General features: G+C 41.2%; 1 protein-coding gene and 1 long non-coding RNA gene across 4 annotated transcripts in view; one reads left to right on the top strand and one right to left on the bottom strand.

Annotated features, from left to right (window-relative positions):
* LOC113628301 (uncharacterized) overlaps positions 1-13,210 on the bottom strand; it is a 30,665-nt gene extending 17,455 nt beyond the window's left edge. The window contains exon 1 of one of the 2 annotated variants that reach the window (XR_003435976.1): positions 12,717-13,210. This is a non-coding gene — a long non-coding RNA (uncharacterized LOC113628301). The remainder of the gene's footprint in view (positions 1-12,716) is intronic. The other variant, XR_003435977.1, reaches the window with a different exon arrangement.
* Positions 13,211-13,317: 107 nt separating this feature from the next.
* Positions 13,318-17,003, top strand: part of APBB1IP (amyloid beta precursor protein binding family B member 1 interacting protein) — a 103,463-nt gene continuing 99,777 nt past the window's right edge. Inside the window, exons 1-2 of one of the 2 annotated variants that reach the window (XM_027121673.1) lie at positions 13,318-13,405; positions 13,582-13,771. The gene's annotated coding sequence lies outside the window, so the exon portion shown is untranslated. The remainder of the gene's footprint in view (positions 13,406-13,581; positions 13,772-17,003) is intronic. The other variant, XM_027121674.1, reaches the window with a different exon arrangement.

Below are 17,003 nucleotides of genomic sequence, written 5' to 3'. Positions count from 1 at the left end.
TCCCTATTCTGATCCACTGATCTAAGTGTCTATTTTTATGCCAATATCATACTCTTCTGATTACTATACGTTTGTAATATAATTTTAAATCAGGAAGTATGATGACTCCAGATTTGTTCTTCTTTCAAGATTGCTTGGCTATTGGGGGTCTTTTGTGGTTCCACACAAATTTTTGAATTATTTATTCTATTTCTGTGAAAAATGCCATTGGAATTTTGATAGGGACTGCAGTGAATCTGTAGATTACTTTGGGTAGTATTATCTTTTTAATAATATTCATTCTTCCTATTCATGAGCATAAAATATCTTTCCATTCATTTGTGTCTGTCAGTTTCTGTCCCTAATGTCTTATCATCTGCAGTGTATAGGTCTTTCACCTCCTTGGTTAAAATTTATTTCTAGGTATTTTATTCTTTTTGATGAAACTGTAAATGGGATGGTTTTCTTAATTTCTCTTTCTGATAGCTTGTTATTACTATATAAAAACACAACTGATTTTTGTGTATTGATTTTGTATCCTAAAACTTTACTGAATTTATTTACTAGTTTTAACAGTTCCTGGTGGCATCTTTAGGGTTTTTTAAATATATAATATCATGTCTTCTGCAAATAGGGATAGCTCTACTCCTTCTCTAATTCGGATGCCTTTTATGTCTTTTTCTTGCCTAATTGCCCTGACAAAGATTTCCAGTGGTCTTTTAACTTTTATACTAGAGCTGTAAGTGATTTACCCACTACCATTATGATATTAGGTTATTGTGAATTTAACTATATGTTTACCTTTACCAGTGAGTTTTATACTTTTATGTGTTTTCATGTTACTAATTAGCGTCCTTTCATTTCAACTTGAAGAAATCCCTTTAAGATTTCTTGTTAGACTGGTCTAGTGGTGATGAACTCCTCCATCTTTTGTTTATTTGGAAACTGTCTCTCCTTCAATTCTGAAAGACAACTTTGCCAGATATTCTTAATTGCCAGTTTTATCCTTTCAGTACTTAGAATATATCTGCCCATGCCCTTCTGGCTTTCAAGGTTTCTGCTGAAAAGTCTGGTGATAGACTTATGGGGATTTATTGTACATAACAGGTGGTTTTGTCTTACTGCTATTAAGATTCTCTTCTTGTCTTTAACTTTTGATAACTTAATTATAATATGTCTCAGTCTGGGTCTCTTTAGATTCATCTTCTTTGGTCCTCTTTGGGTTTCCTGGATCTAATATCTGTTTCTTTCCCCCGGTTAGGGAAGGTTTTAGTCATTATTTCTTCAAAAAAACTTTCTGCCTCTTTCTCTTGCATCCTTCTGAGATCGGTGTCCCTTCAGCTATCTTCACTCTTTTTCATTCTTTTGTTGTTGTTGCTATTTTTTAACCCAAAATTCTAAAGCTATTATCCAGTCTAAAAAAATTTACTAGCCCAAGGAGAGGAGAAAAAAAAAAAGCAAAATCAAAAACAAGAAACTTCTGAACCACAAATGCCAATTTTTTAATGCAATAGTTTGTTTGTAAACTAACCATACTGTAAATTCCAATCAGCTCTCCTAAATGTATTAAATTCAAACTAAATACAATTCCAAGTTCAGGAAGGACTCCAAAAATTGCAGACATGTCCCAAAGGACAATCTAACCTAATCGGGCAACAGACTTAAATGATAACAGCTGTCCTCTCCAAAAAGGACTTGCACGGTCAGGTAACTCCCAGGTTGTTTGTTGATAAATAGAAAAGTACCACAGGAAACTCAAGGCATCAATCAGTCTAGACTCACCTGTTCAGGCTTTTATCTTCAATCAACAACTTTTCCAATACATATCTCATTAAAAATTCTCAAAAACTTAGAGAGAGTAATCAAGTCTTCTATCAGCCTTCTCATCTCTAATCAAAATACACTCCTCCCTCCACATTTGCAGTTTTTCACCCTGAATCATCTCCTTTCTTCCTAGTAACTAATGATGGGGAGGAATGATGAAAAAGCAGAAGCCCTTGCTCTAGGCTCTGAAGTAAGAGGGGGAAGCAGAAGCTCCCTCTCTGCCCAGTGAGCTCATACCCACAAAGGGAGGTGCTGTGTACCACACTCTTTCATTCCTCTTTTCTACCACTGGGAAATGAACTCTGCCTCAGGGAGAAAATAAAATAGAATTTAACCCTGATAATGAATTCCTGCCATCAACCCTGAGGGAGTTTCTGCTTAATCAGAGAACTAGCTTTAACATTTTTTGAGCTGGGTCAGTTACCTGTATTAATTAAAGGAAGCATCCAGAAAATCCAATGAACCTAACAAGTCATTTTGGCTTTTAAATGCATTGTTTTATTCCTTTGCATCCAATTGACCTTCTAAATTACATTCTACCTTGTAACTATTAAAATATCTTTGTGTTTCCTAAGAACTCACAGGCAGATGTTGAGGAATTCCCAAAAGAATACTGATGGGTAAAAGGAAGGCAAGGTTAGAGCTAGAATTTCCCCCCAAAAGTCCAGAAACTTACTAATCCATTTGCAGTTCAGCAAAGATTAAAGTCTGTGTGTTTTACAAAAATTAATTAAAGTAATACATGCTCATTGCAACAGAAGAATCTATCTGAGATTTGTAAAGTGAAAGACATACTATGTGCTAAAAAACTTGATTTTAATAAGCTGATGTTATTTCCTCAACAAATTTCCCCAAATTAATGTGAATAAATGCTAATATACAGGGAATGTATCTGATCTCACAACAATGAGAGCATATCATGGATATTTCTCAGCACGTTGCCTTTCTCATTTGATAACAATCATGGACATTCCCCAGCTCTGTCAATGCATATCACATCCATATCATATCTATATCTAATATCATATATATTGATATACCAAGATATAAAAATTATATATCTATACACATAAATATGTTGTAGAGATAAACCACACTCTGTTTAGCATGTACAAGGCCCCAGGATTATTTAGTTGTACATCTAGGCAATCCTCCCTCTATCGGAAAGAATTTCCAAACTCCACACCTAAGCAAAGCAGAACAGATAATGATGAACACAAATACCTAAACTTCACGTAGAGAAGCCTCCAAGATAAAAAGTCATTCTTGTAAAATATTGAAATCAAGGTCAAGGCACTTCCTCCCCTGGCACAGTTTTTGCTACAGGAACAAGGTCACAAGACATGGCTCCATGTCAGAATCTTCTCGTAAATGAATCTTTGGTTTTTTAACATCCTCCTAAATTAGTCATTTAGTAACTGCCAACATAATCATTTTCAGTTTTCTTGCCACTATAAACAAAGCTGTAACAAATATCCAGGAACATATGGCTTTACATACCACTATCTCCATAAGACAGATTTCCAAACTGGAATCCCTCTGCCAAAGAGAATGAGTTTTTTTATTTTGGTAGATGTGGTCAGATTACATTCAGAAAAGGCACAGCAATTCACTACTTCCAGAAGCAAAGTAAGAGAATATCTGCTTTCCTGCAACCCTGACAGCACACAGTGTGATCCCTCCCCTTTGTTTCTTTTTTTTTCCCTGCCAATTACATGATTTAAAAATATAAACTCCTGGACTTCCCTGGTGGCGCAGTGGTTGAGAGTCCGCCTGCCAATGCAGGGGACACGGGTTCGTGCCCCGGTCCGGGAAGATCCCACGTGCCGCGGAGCGGCTGGGCCCGTGAGCCATGGCCGCTGAGCCTGCGCGTCGGGAGCCTGTGCTCTGCAGCGGGACAGGCCACAACAGTGAGAGGCCTGCGTACCGCAAAAATAAAATAAAATAAAATAAACTCCTTGTTTAACTTTCACCAACCTGACTTCTAGCCAGTTTGAGTATCTCTTCATATATTTATTAGTTATTTAAATTTTATCTTCAATGAATCACCTTTGCCCTTTCTTTCCTTATGTGTTTTCTATTTCTTACTAATTCAGAGAAATTAGCCGCCAATCTCTTTGCATAGCCCTGCAATAAACCTTTCTCTGCTCCAAACTCCAACGTTTCAGTTTGTTTGGCCTCACTAGGCATCAGGCACACGAACTTGTGCTAACATTTTCTAATATTAATTTCTTTACTCTTTCTGTATATAGTATGAAAGAGGGGGCTAGCTTTGTTTTCATGTATCTAATACGTGTGTATATGTTACATATATTTTAATGTCTATCAGGGAGAATGAAGTAACCAAGATGGCAGAGTATGGGGACTCTAGTCTCCATAGCCCAACAAAGATCAATAATTAGACAGCTATCGACAAACAAAAACAGCACTGGGAGAGCTCTGGAGTTCACTGACGAAATTTAACACAGTGGAACAAAAAAACTTGAGAATAACCACACAAAACGGGAAGGAAGACAGCCTCATTTTGCCTGCACCATCCCATCCCCCAGGACAGCATTGCTAAGCATCAAGAGAGAACTCCGTTAGAAACAGTTCCCCTCACAGGAAGAGGAAGAGCAGGGAGAGAAACCAGCTTCCCAGTCTTTCTGGGCCCCCAAAAAAGTCCCACTTCAGTTTCACCCCAACCAGAGACCAGCAAAGCTGAGATATATACAAATGACTAGGAATGATAAAGAAAATCAGAGGCTACCGAGAGTAGCCATACAGCAGGAAGGATCATGGTTTCTCAGGGACCTGCTCTAGACACAGACCCAGCAGCCTTCACTACCGAAGAAACCAACATCCACCAGAGCCACCAGAGACCCCTCGCAGATTTCACCGGCTTCCATTCCACAGGCACCTGCAGCTGGCCACCACAGCTAGGCATGTGCACACCACCAGTGCCAGCCCCTGCCGCTGCTTGCCCTAGTCCCTATCCACTGAACCTGGAGACACTGCTGAGGACCCCAATAGCTCTTGCAGCCTTTGCAGACCTTTCCCTGCTCCTCATGCAGTGCTCACCAAGGACCACACATGATGCTGTGGAACCCAACAGCCCGAGTCAGTGAGCCATCACGTTCCCCCAGACTGGGTGCCACCACGTGCCCCTGCACTTGGCAACCTGCACCACTAGACCTGGGGTCACAGCATGCACCAGTGTCTGCACCTCCACGGTGAAAGTCTTCCCTTACCAGAGAGATTGTAATTATACCAAGTATCTTTTTTGACCACAATGGTATGAAACTAGAAATCAATAACAAGAGGAAAACTAGAAAATTCACAAATATGTGGAAATGAAACAACATGCTCCTGAAGAACTACTGGGTAAAAGAAGAAATCAAAAGGGAAACCAAAGTATATCCTGAGAAAAGGAAAATGGAAACACAACATACCAAAACTTATGGTATGCAGCAAAAACAGTTCTAAAAGGGAATTTTATAGCAGTAAATGTCTATCTTAAGAAAAAAGACCTCAAATAAAAACCTAACTTTACACCTCTAGTAACTTGAAAAACAAGACAAACTAAGTCCAAAGTTAGCATCAGCAGAAAGGAGATAACAAACATTGGAGCAGAAATACATTAAACAGACAAGAGAAAAATAATAAAAAGATCAATGAAACTAAAGAGTTGGTTGGTTTTTTTGAAAACATAAACAAAATTGACAAATTTTAGCTAGACTTACCAAAAAAAGAGAGAGGACTCAAATAATTAAAATTATAAATGAAAAAGGATACATGTAAATGATACTACATAAATACACAGGATCATAAGAGACTACAATGAACAATTATATGCCAAATAATCGGACGACTTAGAAGAAATGGGTAAATTCCTGGAAATATACAATCTATCAAAACTAAATTATGAAGACATAGAAAATCTGAACAGACCAATAACAAATAAGGAGAATCAATCAGTAATCAAAAATCTCCCAAAAAAGGAAAGCCCAGGACCAAATGGATTCATGGATGAATTCTACCAAACATTTAAAGAGAGATTGATGCTAATTCTATTCAAACTCTTCAAAAAAATTGAAAATGAGGCAACACTCCCAAACTCATTTTATGAGGCCAGCATTACCCTCATACCAAAACCAAATAAGGACACTACAAGAAAAGAAATTTACAGGTTTATATTCCTAATGAACATAGATATAAAAATCCTCAACAAAATATTAGCAAACTGAATCCAACAGCACATTAAAAGAATCATACACCATGATCAACTGGGGTTTATTCCTGGGATGCAAGTATGGTTTAACATATGCAAATCAATCAGTGTGATACACCACACTAGTATAATGAAGACAAAAATCATATGATCATCTCAATAGATGCAGAAAAAGCATTTAACAAAATTCAACATCCTTTCATGATAAACTCAACAAATTGGGTAAAGAAGGTACAAACCTCAACATAATAAAGTCCATATATAACAAGCCTGCAACTAACATTATACTCAATAGTGAAAGGTTGAAAGCTTTTCCTTTAATATCAAGAACAAGACAAAGGTGCCCACTTTCACCACGTCTATTCAACATAGTACTGGAATTCCTAGCTAGAAAAATTAGGCAAGCAAAGAAATAAAAGGCATCCAACTCAGAAAGGAAGAGGTAAAATTGTCTCTCTTTGCTGATGACATGATGTATATAGAAAACCCTAACGATGCCACTAAAAACTGTTAGATATAAACAAAGAATTCAGTAAAGTTTCAGAACACAAAATCAACATACAAAAATCAGCTGCATTTCTACACACTAACAATGAACTACCTGAAAAAGAAATAAAGAAAACATCCCCATTTACAATAGTATCAAAACTACTCAGGAAAAATTTTAACCAAAAAAGTTAAAGATCTATACACCAAAATCTATAAGACGTTGAGGAAAGAAGTTGAAGAAGACGCAAATAAATGGAAAGATATTCCATGCACATGGATTGGAAGAATTAATGTTGTAAAAATGTCCCTACTATCCAAAACAACCTATGGATTCAATGAAATCCCTTTCAAAAATCCCACAGCAAGCATCATCCTCAGTGGTGAAAGTCTCAAAGCTTTTCTTCTAAGATCAAGGACAAGACAAGGATGTGTACTCTCACCACTTTTACTCAACATCGTACTAGAAGTTCTAGCCGGAACAATTAGGCAAGAAAAAGAAATAAAAGACATTCAAATTGGAAAAGAAGAAGTGAAATTATCTGTTTGCAGATGACATGATCTTATATGTAGAAATCCTAAATGATCTTTAGGATGTACATGATCTACATTATACTATTAGAAAATCCTGGATTTTCTAATAGTAGAAAATCCTAAAGATTTTCTAATAGTATGTAGAAAATCCTGAAGATTACACACACACACACACACTCACACTGTTAGAACTAATAAATGAATTCAGCAAAGTAGCAGGATACAAAGTCAACATGAAAAAACCAGCTGCATTTCTATACACTAAAAATGAACAATCTGAAAAGGAAATTATGAAAACAATTTAATTTACAATAACATCAAAAAGAATAAAGTACTTAGGAATTAATTTAACCAGGGAGGTGAAAGACTTGTACAAGGAAAACTACAAGGAAAACATTGTTGAAAGAAATTAAAGAAATAAATAAATGGAAATGCAACTCATGTTCATGAATTGGAAGACTTAGTATTGTTAAGATGTTAACACTACCCAACATAATCTACAGATTCAATGTAAACTCTATCAAAATCCTAATGACATTTTCCCATAAATATAAAACCCCATCCTAAAGCCCATATGGAATCCCAAGGGGCTCTGGATAGCCAAAACAATCTTGAAAAAAGAAGAAAAAATCTGGAGGACCCACACTTCCTGGTTTCAAAACTTTCTACAAAGCTATAGTAATTAAAACAGTGTGGTACTGGCATAAAGATAAACATATAGACAAATGGAATAGAAGAGAAAGCCCAGAAACAAACCCTCACATATATGGCCAAATGATTCTGGACAAGGGTGTCAAGACCATATAATGGGGAAAAGACAGTCTTTTAAAAAAAATGGTGTTGGGAAAACTGGATATCCACATACAAAAGAATGAAGCTGGACCCTTACCTAACAACATACACAAAAGCCAACTCCAAATGGATCAAAGACTTAAATATAAGATGTAAAACTATGAAACTTTAGAAGAAAACATAGGGCAAAAATCATGACATTGGATTTGGTAGTGATTTCTTAGCTATGACACCAAAGGCACAGGCAACCAAAGGAAAAATAGACATATTTAACTTCATGAAAATTGAAAACTTTTGTTCATCAAAAAACAAGTCACAGAGTAAAAAGACAACCCATAGAATGGGAGAAAATATTTGCAATTCACATATATAATAAGAGATTAATATCCAGAATATATAGAGAACTCCTAAAATTCAACAACAAAAACAAACCAATTCAAAAATGGGCAAAGGACTTGAATAGACATTTCTTCAAAGAAGACATACAAATGGTCAACAAGCACATGAAATATTCAATGTCACTAATCATTAGAGAAATGCAAATTAAAACTACTATGAGATACCACCTCACACCTATTAACATAGCTACTAGAAACAAACAGGGTGTGGAGAAATCAGAACACTTGTGCACTGTTGGTGGGAACGTAAAATTGTAGTCACTGTGGATAACGGCATGACAGCTCCTCAAAAATTAAAAATAGAATTACCATATGATCCAGCAATTCCACTTCTGGATATATACTCAAAATGATTAAAAGCAAGGATTCAAAGAGATATTTGCATACTCATGTTCATGGCAGCTTTATTCACAAAAGCTAAAACGTGGAAGTAAAACAAGTGTCCACGGATGAAAGAATGGATAAGCAAAATGTGTATACACAAGCAATGGAATATTATTCGGCCTTAAAAAGGAAGGACATTCTGATTTATGCTACAACATGGATGAAGTTTAAGGACAACATGTAAGTGAAACAAGCCAGTTTCAAAAAGACAAACACTGTATGATTCTATTTATATGAGACACTTAGTCAAACTCATAGAGACAGAAAGCAGAAAGGTGGTTACCAGGGGCTGGAGGAGGGGAGACTGGGGAATTAGGGTTCAGTAAGTACAGAGTTTTGGTTTTGCAAGATGAAAAGAGCTATGGAGAGGGATGGTGGTGATGGTCGCACCACAGTATGAATGTATTTAATACCACTGAACTGTACACTTAAAAATGGTTAAGATGATAAATTTTACGTATATATTTTTACCACAATTTTTTAAATTGAAAAAAAAAAAACAAGAAAAGAAAACAAGAGACGGAGAGAATTCCTAGTGATCCTCTGGTTCTTAGCATAGTCTCTCAAGAGACCCAGATATACTTCCTGAGTTCAATGAGCTGTCAGAGTTTTTCTCCAAGAACTTCTCCTTTGCACCTGAGCCACTTTGAATGGATTTGGTTCCTTATAAATCAATCCCTATCTGTTTCATACTTTCAGCCAATGATACTAGGTAGCAATGATAACTGCTTTAGAGACACAAGTTCTGGGGAGATAGTGTATGCATATGTATCTCAATATGTCACAGATGTTAATGCTTATTAAGTAACCTAACACTGGGCTTCCACGGGCATAGCCTCTGTGCAGTGTCAGTGCAAAAAAACTAACAGCCACATTTAATTTTAAACCAAGCCCATCATTCTTAAAACCCCCTTCTACCCCTTCTTCTCACTCTCTGCCTCTCTCATACCCTGAAGTGTCCCCAAACATCTTTCTCCTTGCTTTGCTCTCAGCTCCCCACCAAAAATTCTCTCCCAAGCCTTCTCGGGCTCTCTCTTCTTCCCCAGCCTTCTCCTCCTGGGGCTATTCTTCCATCCTTTCCTTTCTGTTCTCCTCCCACTGACTGTCACTGGGGTGGAGCAGGAAGGGGTTGGCTGAGGGAGATGAACAAAGGCCAGAGGACTGAGTGGGTCAGGCAGAGGGAGAGTCTGGTTAACAGGCAAGAGGAAAAACATATACTATATGGAAAACATATAATTAGCAATATACTAATTACATATGCATGTTATGGTTAAAATAGAAATCATGAGCAGAGTTGTTTTTTATTACCAATTTATATTTTATAAAGTAAAGCACAGGAGCTTTACCAGGACAGAAAAATGAGAAGCAGAGGTACCGAAGATGGCATCTTGAGTATCTCCAGCTGTGAACAAGCCAAAACCTAGAGGTTCACACAGCTATTTATCATAATCTCTCAGGGATCTGTGGGTTGATTGGACTCAGCTGGGTGGTTCTTCCCCCTGGTCTCTCATGCAGCTGCATTTAGATAAGAGCTGGGGCGGGAGTCCTCCGAAGGCCGGACAGGGGCTGGGTGCCCAAGACGGCGCCTTCACCTCACATCTGATGCTTCAATTTGCCCCATGTGGCCTCTCTCACCTCAGGGCGGAAAGAGCCAGTTAAGTGCAAAGTCCACCACCATTACTGCTGCCTTCTTTTGGTCAAAGCAGTCACAGAGCCTGCTTGGATTCAAGGGGGATGGAAAGAAACAGATTCCAGCTCTTGATGGGGAAGGGAGAGATGGTCCTGGCCATCTTTGGAAAATACAGTCTGCTGCAGACAGCATAAAAGTTAGATATTTATATCAGAAACAAACATTCCTTACTATTAAGAGCAAGTCAAATAAAATAAATGGGCAAAACTTTACAAAGTGCTCAACCAAAGAAAAAAAATCCCTCTCCACTCCAAAAAAAAAAGTAGCAGGATTCTTACTTCAAGTCAACCCAGGTCCCTGCAAAAAGGTGAAAGCGCTCTTTAGCCTGGAGGAAATGGGCAAAAATACATGTTGGACTTGGTAGACATGCCGAAAGAGTGAGGCTGTAAGAAACACAGTAAAAATCCAGTTCAATTAAGTAAACTGAGTTCCCCTGCATTCTCTAGCCACTAGCCACCCTCTGCAGAGATATTCCAGGGAGTCCCTACCCAAAGAGGGTGCCACCTGGAGAATCTTCTCCCACATCATCATTCCAGGATATTCGGTTCTTCCTTGCCTGTGATTCAATCAGCCATCTCCCAAACTCGTTCACTGCCACTCCTGTGTCTTGAAGCTCTTTCTGGAGCGTTCCTCTACCTGGGGCTTTAACTTTGCCCTTGCAGACTTTCCACTACAACTTTCTTAAGGGAAAGTAGTTTATTCTCTCACACTCCGTGCACCTTAAGTTCAGAAGGTGGGTTTGCTGTTCTCTGTGCTCCCCACTGCTACTTGCAGACATTTTAGTGGCTCAGCTTTTTTTTCAAAACAAAACAAAGACCAAACACATTTTTCTCGAGGCTCACGCCATTTGAGTAAACTATTCTGTTCACCTCTTCAGACTGTCATCTTCCCAAATCCCAGTCACTCCTGCTCTCTCATTTCAAAACCCTGACACCTGACTCCCAATCTTCCTTTAAGATGGGCTTAAATCTCATCATTCTGTTTGCCTGGAAGAGTCATGCATTACACCTGTTTCCTGATTTCTCATCCAGTTAGCACTTTGGTACCCTCAAAAGTGTCCCAGCCTCAACAATTTTATGTGGCCACCCTAATCCTGGGTGACTTAACAGTTAGCTACCCTTTGGCCTCATTTCCTTGATCAACTCGGACACCCAGGCCCTTGGTCACACCCTGGACATTGTCAACTAATCTCACTGCCTCCAGGAGCAAAATTCAATCTGCCTACCTTCTGACCACAATGACCCATCCTTCCAGCTGGCTTGTTTTTGGCCACTCCCATTACAACTAAACTTTCTCCAAACCCAGGTAACCTGGCCCTGCAGGAGAGCCACACGACTAAGCAGACTGCTTCCACCACCATCACCAATTTCAGGCTTTCAGGTTGCCTGGAAATCCCATTATATTTTTCTGAGCAACACACTCTTGGATTCTCTGCAATGACCTCGTTAAACTTTCTTGGGACTTCCCTGGTGGTCCAGTGGTTAAGACTCCGCATTCCCAATGCAGGGGGCCCGGGTTCCATCCCTGGTCAGGGAATTAGATCTCACATGCCGCAACTAAGAGTCCACATGCCACAACTAAAGATCCTGTATGCCACTAAGAACCAGCGCTGCCAAATAAGTAAGTAAACATTAACAAAAAAACAACTTTCCAGCTCCCTAAATCTGTGACCCGCTAACCTCCTATCTCACCCCCAGCTGATGACCCTGCTTCTTTTCTTACTTTACAAAGAAAATAGAGGCTTGAGATATTATTTTACACAATCTCATTGCTTTTAGGATGAGAAAACAATCCTGGACGTGGTCCACGTGGTCCTATACAGTTTGTCCCTACTGACCTTTCTCCATCTAGCCATGCCTCACACCAGAGCTCCCAGGACACCAGTCCCACTGGTTTGCATTCGATTTCTAATCCCTTCTGCCACTCTCCCACTCCCACCCCAGCCCATCAGCAAATGTTGTTGGTTCTGGTTTCATAATGTGTCTTGGATCCAAACTCTTCTCACCATCCCCGCAGTAGAATCCTCACCAAAGCTACCATCACCTTTCATCTGGACTGTTACCACAGCCTCCTGAGTGCTCTCTTACTGCTTTTCCTCTTGCCCCGTCCGACTGATTTTCCAATCACAAGCCAGTAGGATGGCACACAGAAGAAATCAAATCACTTGCTAAACGCCTTCCCATAGCTCCCCGTTGCAATTAGAATAAAACCCAAAGTCCTCAAGGCTGAGCCCCAGGCCCTGCTTGGTCTGGCGCCTGCCTACCTCTTGGTCCCCATCCTCTACCACTGTCCTACTCTTTCATCACCCCCTTCCCCACATATAAGTCCTTGACAACCCAGCTGTAGAGAGGAAGGACAGGTGAATTCAACCACATTTCCAAATCTAACTGACTTTAACTGCTATGTTTTCAGATCTCACCCACTTTCTCTCTGGACACGCCACTTTCAAAAGTCACGGCGTTATTTCCACTTAGTCCTTTGCGATGACAAATTGTGTGGCCAAGAGTGGCCTGGTGCGTACGCATTACTTCATTTGCATCACTGTATCTCTGTAATACATTCTTAGAAGTGGGATCGCTGGGTCAAAGGGTCACTGCAGATGTAGATTAAGTCGCTGTTGCCCAATCCCTGTCTACAGGATTCAGACCATTTTGGATTTCCACCAGCGTTATGGGAGAAGCCACAGCCTCGCCGGCCAACTGAGTGCCGCTAAGCTGTGGGGGGCGGTTGCCAACCGGAGAGCTGAGAAACCGCCGCTGCGAAGCGCGCCCTTCGCCGCCCCGGCTCCAGCGGAGACCGCATAACCCCGGTCCCGCGCCTCCCCTGCGGCCAGGCGCGGGGGGTGGGGGTGGGGGGAACCGCTTCTCTCCGGCTCCCGCGTGCGCTGCGGGCGGGCTGCGCGCGGCAGGGAAGCCGGGCCTTGCACAACTGGCCCGAAAGAGGAAGCTCAGAAAGGGCTGAAGTCAACACTTCGGAAGACCGTTGCAAAAGAAATCGGCTTCTTGGGCCTTTGTGGAACCGCCATCCGGCCCCCGATCCCTTAGCCACTGATATATCGAGGCGACAACCCAGGGGGTCGCTCCCGAGAGAGGAGGGCCCGCGGCGCAGGTAGGGGAGGGCTGAGAGGAAGGCGCAACTTTCCCCAGAATTAAAACCAAGTTGTTTTCTTCGGGGGTGGGGCAGGGGGGAGGGGTAAGACGAAAGGAGGCACAAACCCGTGGAGTCGAAAAAAGCAGCCCCCGAGCTTTAGGCGTCTTTATCCACATCCGTGGGTGTGTCTCCAGACAGGCGCCCTCCTCGCACCTCGATGCGGAGCCGCGCGCCGAGCGCTCCACGTCTGCGCGCTGCGTGGGAAGGGGCGGGCTAACACCACTTCCTTCAGAGGCTGCCGACCTGAACCGGAGCGCAGCCCAGTGCGCCGCGTCGCCCTCCCGGCCCAACCCCGCGCGCTCGAGGCCCCGCGCAGCCGTCGAGGTAAGCGGCGCCGCCGGCCCGCCCAGGGGCCCTGGGAGTTGCACCGGGACCCGCCGGGCGGTCACCCGACCAGGAGTCTGGCCTGTCGGGTCCGAGGCCCGACCCAGCTCGCGGCGCCGGCCGGGTGAACGCGCGGCCCCCGCTGGGCCCTCTAGGGCAGCGGGTCCCCGGAGTCCCCTTCGCCGACCCCTGTACTTGACCCAGCTCCGCGGGGGGTTGGGGCTGGGGCTTGTCTTCCCCGCGTTCGGATTTGTCATATTTGACTGATTTCCTGCCCAGAAAATTGCTCCAAGGTCAGACGGGGAACCGGTACACCCTCGCCTGTCCAGCGGGTCCGGGAGCCCCGGGCTGACCGACGCTGAAGGAATCCCGGGGGGTATTTCACGGGGGGCATTTCAGGGGGTATTTCAGGGCGCTATGCATTGAGTGCAAGTAGGGTGAGAATTTGAGTGACGATCGCAGTCTGACGCGTCTTAGAGTGTTTCCTCTTTGAAAACTTTCAGACGGCTGTTTCTTCTTTTTAAAAATAACTTTTCCTCCGAATTATTGTCCTTTTCGTTTTAAAATAAGGTAGAGGAAGGATGTGGACACCAGGCAGAAGTTTTGTAATTTGGCTTGGAATGAGTATCCAGAGCATCCTTTTAGAGCACGAAGCAAACTAACCAGGAGATCGTTATACCCAGGAGGACCTCGGGGCAGGGGTCCCCCTGAAGACCTTGCCCAGTGCACCTCTTATTTTCCTTCTGGGAAGGCATTTCTTATCGTTCAGACCATTGTGGAACGCTAAACGTGCTTTTTCCTAGTGCCACTCATGGCAAAGCGGTTCAAAAATAACTTTTAATGTGATCATTATAGAAAGAAATGGAGTATCGGAGGAAGTAACATAAAGAAAAAGCTCATGAGTTTATTACTCCTCAGGTATAATGTGATTTAAATAAAGGCCAGGGTACCAGCTACTACTAATTTTAAAGTCTAGGGCCTCTGAATGGGTGTTTGGGAGCCTTTGTCCCTTTGAATAAACCTCCAGTGGCAATTTTCCCTCTGGCCTCACTGAAATACTGGGACGGCACATGGGCAGTCTTACAGGAACGCTGGCTAGCAAAATTAACAGAGGATCTGCTACGAAACTTCCGTAATGTCTTCCGGGTGGTATTTCCTGTCTGCTCAATGTGTTGTGAAAGGTCTAAGAAATTTAATATCATCTTCAGACTATTAGTATTTAGTAATTTTCACATTATTACTAATATCTGTGTCTTTTCTGGGTATTTGGAAGACTTGGGTTCTGTTCCATATCTGCCTTTAACTAGAAAAGAGTGACGTTGATTAAGTTGCTTTGATCTCTCTAGACCTGAGATAACTTACCCATAACGATTATTGGCCTACCAAATGTCTGTCATGAAAATAGCAATTGAAGAATTGCCATAATTCGTTGAATTTGTCCTATCTGGAATGCTGACAGAGTTAGAATTGCTGATCACTCACAAGAAAGAATGGAGAAAATAACGATAACAGGTGTTGTTAGATTCTGAAATGTTTCGAGGCCTTTGTTCTTTAGAAGTTCCTCTAAAAACAGTCAATTTTTGGCCTATATGTAAGACGGCAAATTTCCATTCTTTTGAAAAACTTCAGTAGGGAGTTGATATGCCCAAGCTTGGGCAGGTCCATATTAGATTTCAAAATTCTTCACGTGTTACTTCTCAAGAAATATAAGTTTGTAATATGGATTACTTTATGACTTAGTTACTTTAAATCTTAAACGCAATACTTACTGGGTTATGTAGTGTCCATTAAATCTTTTGTATTTTCATGTCCTGAGAATGTATACCATTCACCCACTATTTTTTTGCCTTTTTTCAATAACAAATTAAAAGTTCTAGATATTTTCATATTACTGTTAGAATGAACTACCTATAGAATGCATTACCATGAGTGTCTGCATTTGATATGCCACTTTGAATTTCTTCAAACCATCCCACTTTCAAAAAGCGTGACTATTTTCACTTACTTCGAATCCTCTTCAATTTTATTTTAGTTATTTTTATACCCGATACCTTTTCGTGAGTGCAGAATCTTATAATAAATTAAGTTTGTGTTTCATAGTCTGTCACACCAAGATATTTACAATTGCACCGCATCGCCATCACCTAGCCAAGTTCCTGGCACCATAGTTGGGACTCAAATAACACTTACTAAACGTGCAGATATATGAGTTCCACTTCTGGATTGTACCATCAATATGTCATAAGACCCTGAGACCCAGCAGGCCCAACGCTTAGGCACGGGCCACACCCTTAGGCTACCAACGCTTAGGCTTGTGCAGGCAGAAATGTAGCACCACTCCAAGGCACCACGCCTTCTCAGCACATACTCTAGAGCCTGAATTCATGACTCCATTTCCAGACATTTCCTGAACATCATCTATGCACTTGAATCACTAAGAATCATATTATAAGAGCTATTGTCTTTCTTCTCTGTCAATTGTTTCCTCTTTATCACCAAATGGTAGTAGTAAATAATAATTATATTTATTCTGCTTAGATTTTGTACCAGACCCTGTGTAACTAATTTAGACGTGTTGTTTCATTAAGCCTCACATCCTGGGCTTATACTATTATCAGCTTTTATGGTTGAGGAAATGATAGCACAGAGAGGTTAAGAAGCTTACCTAAGGAGTGAGAAGCAGAGCTGACCTTTGAACTGAGCCAGTATGACACCAGCACTTGAAGTGCTGTACCAAGGACAAGGGCTTAAACGGTGAAAAAACAATGAGGCCTTTTCTCAGTGGTTTAATAGGGGAGATATAAATGGGCAGTTACAGTTCCACACGTGACCAAGATCGTGTGCTGTGGGAGCACCCATCAGATTCCTACACCACCCTGGGGTCAGGGAAGATGAAATGAAGGTAGGCAAGCAAAGAACGTGCCTTGTTAATAGTGGGAAGACAAGCTATAATCACTTGTGAAGTTATTATCTTTATATATGTCTTTTGAAAAAATAATCTGCTTTAGCAGCAATCGTGATTTCATTTTTATCTTCATTATATTCCAGTCCCTCTTGATAGCTGGCTACGTTGATTAAATCAATGAAGTAGTGAGTAGCTTTTTTTCTATTTCTGCTGGGGATCCTTCTGGTTTGATCTCATATCACAGACTCATCAGTGAGATGACTGTGGGCTGGGGGAGGGGATAAATGCTAAATCACACAGCAGCTGTGATTTACCTCACAGACTGGC

Source organism: Aethalodelphis obliquidens, unplaced genomic scaffold (assembly GCF_003676395.1).
Source record: "Aethalodelphis obliquidens isolate GAN/ISIS:26980383/991018 unplaced genomic scaffold, ASM367639v1 scaffold23, whole genome shotgun sequence".
NCBI classification, from domain to species: domain Eukaryota; kingdom Metazoa; phylum Chordata; class Mammalia; order Artiodactyla; family Delphinidae; genus Aethalodelphis; species Aethalodelphis obliquidens.
This window is presented reverse-complemented; position numbering and strand designations above follow the sequence as displayed.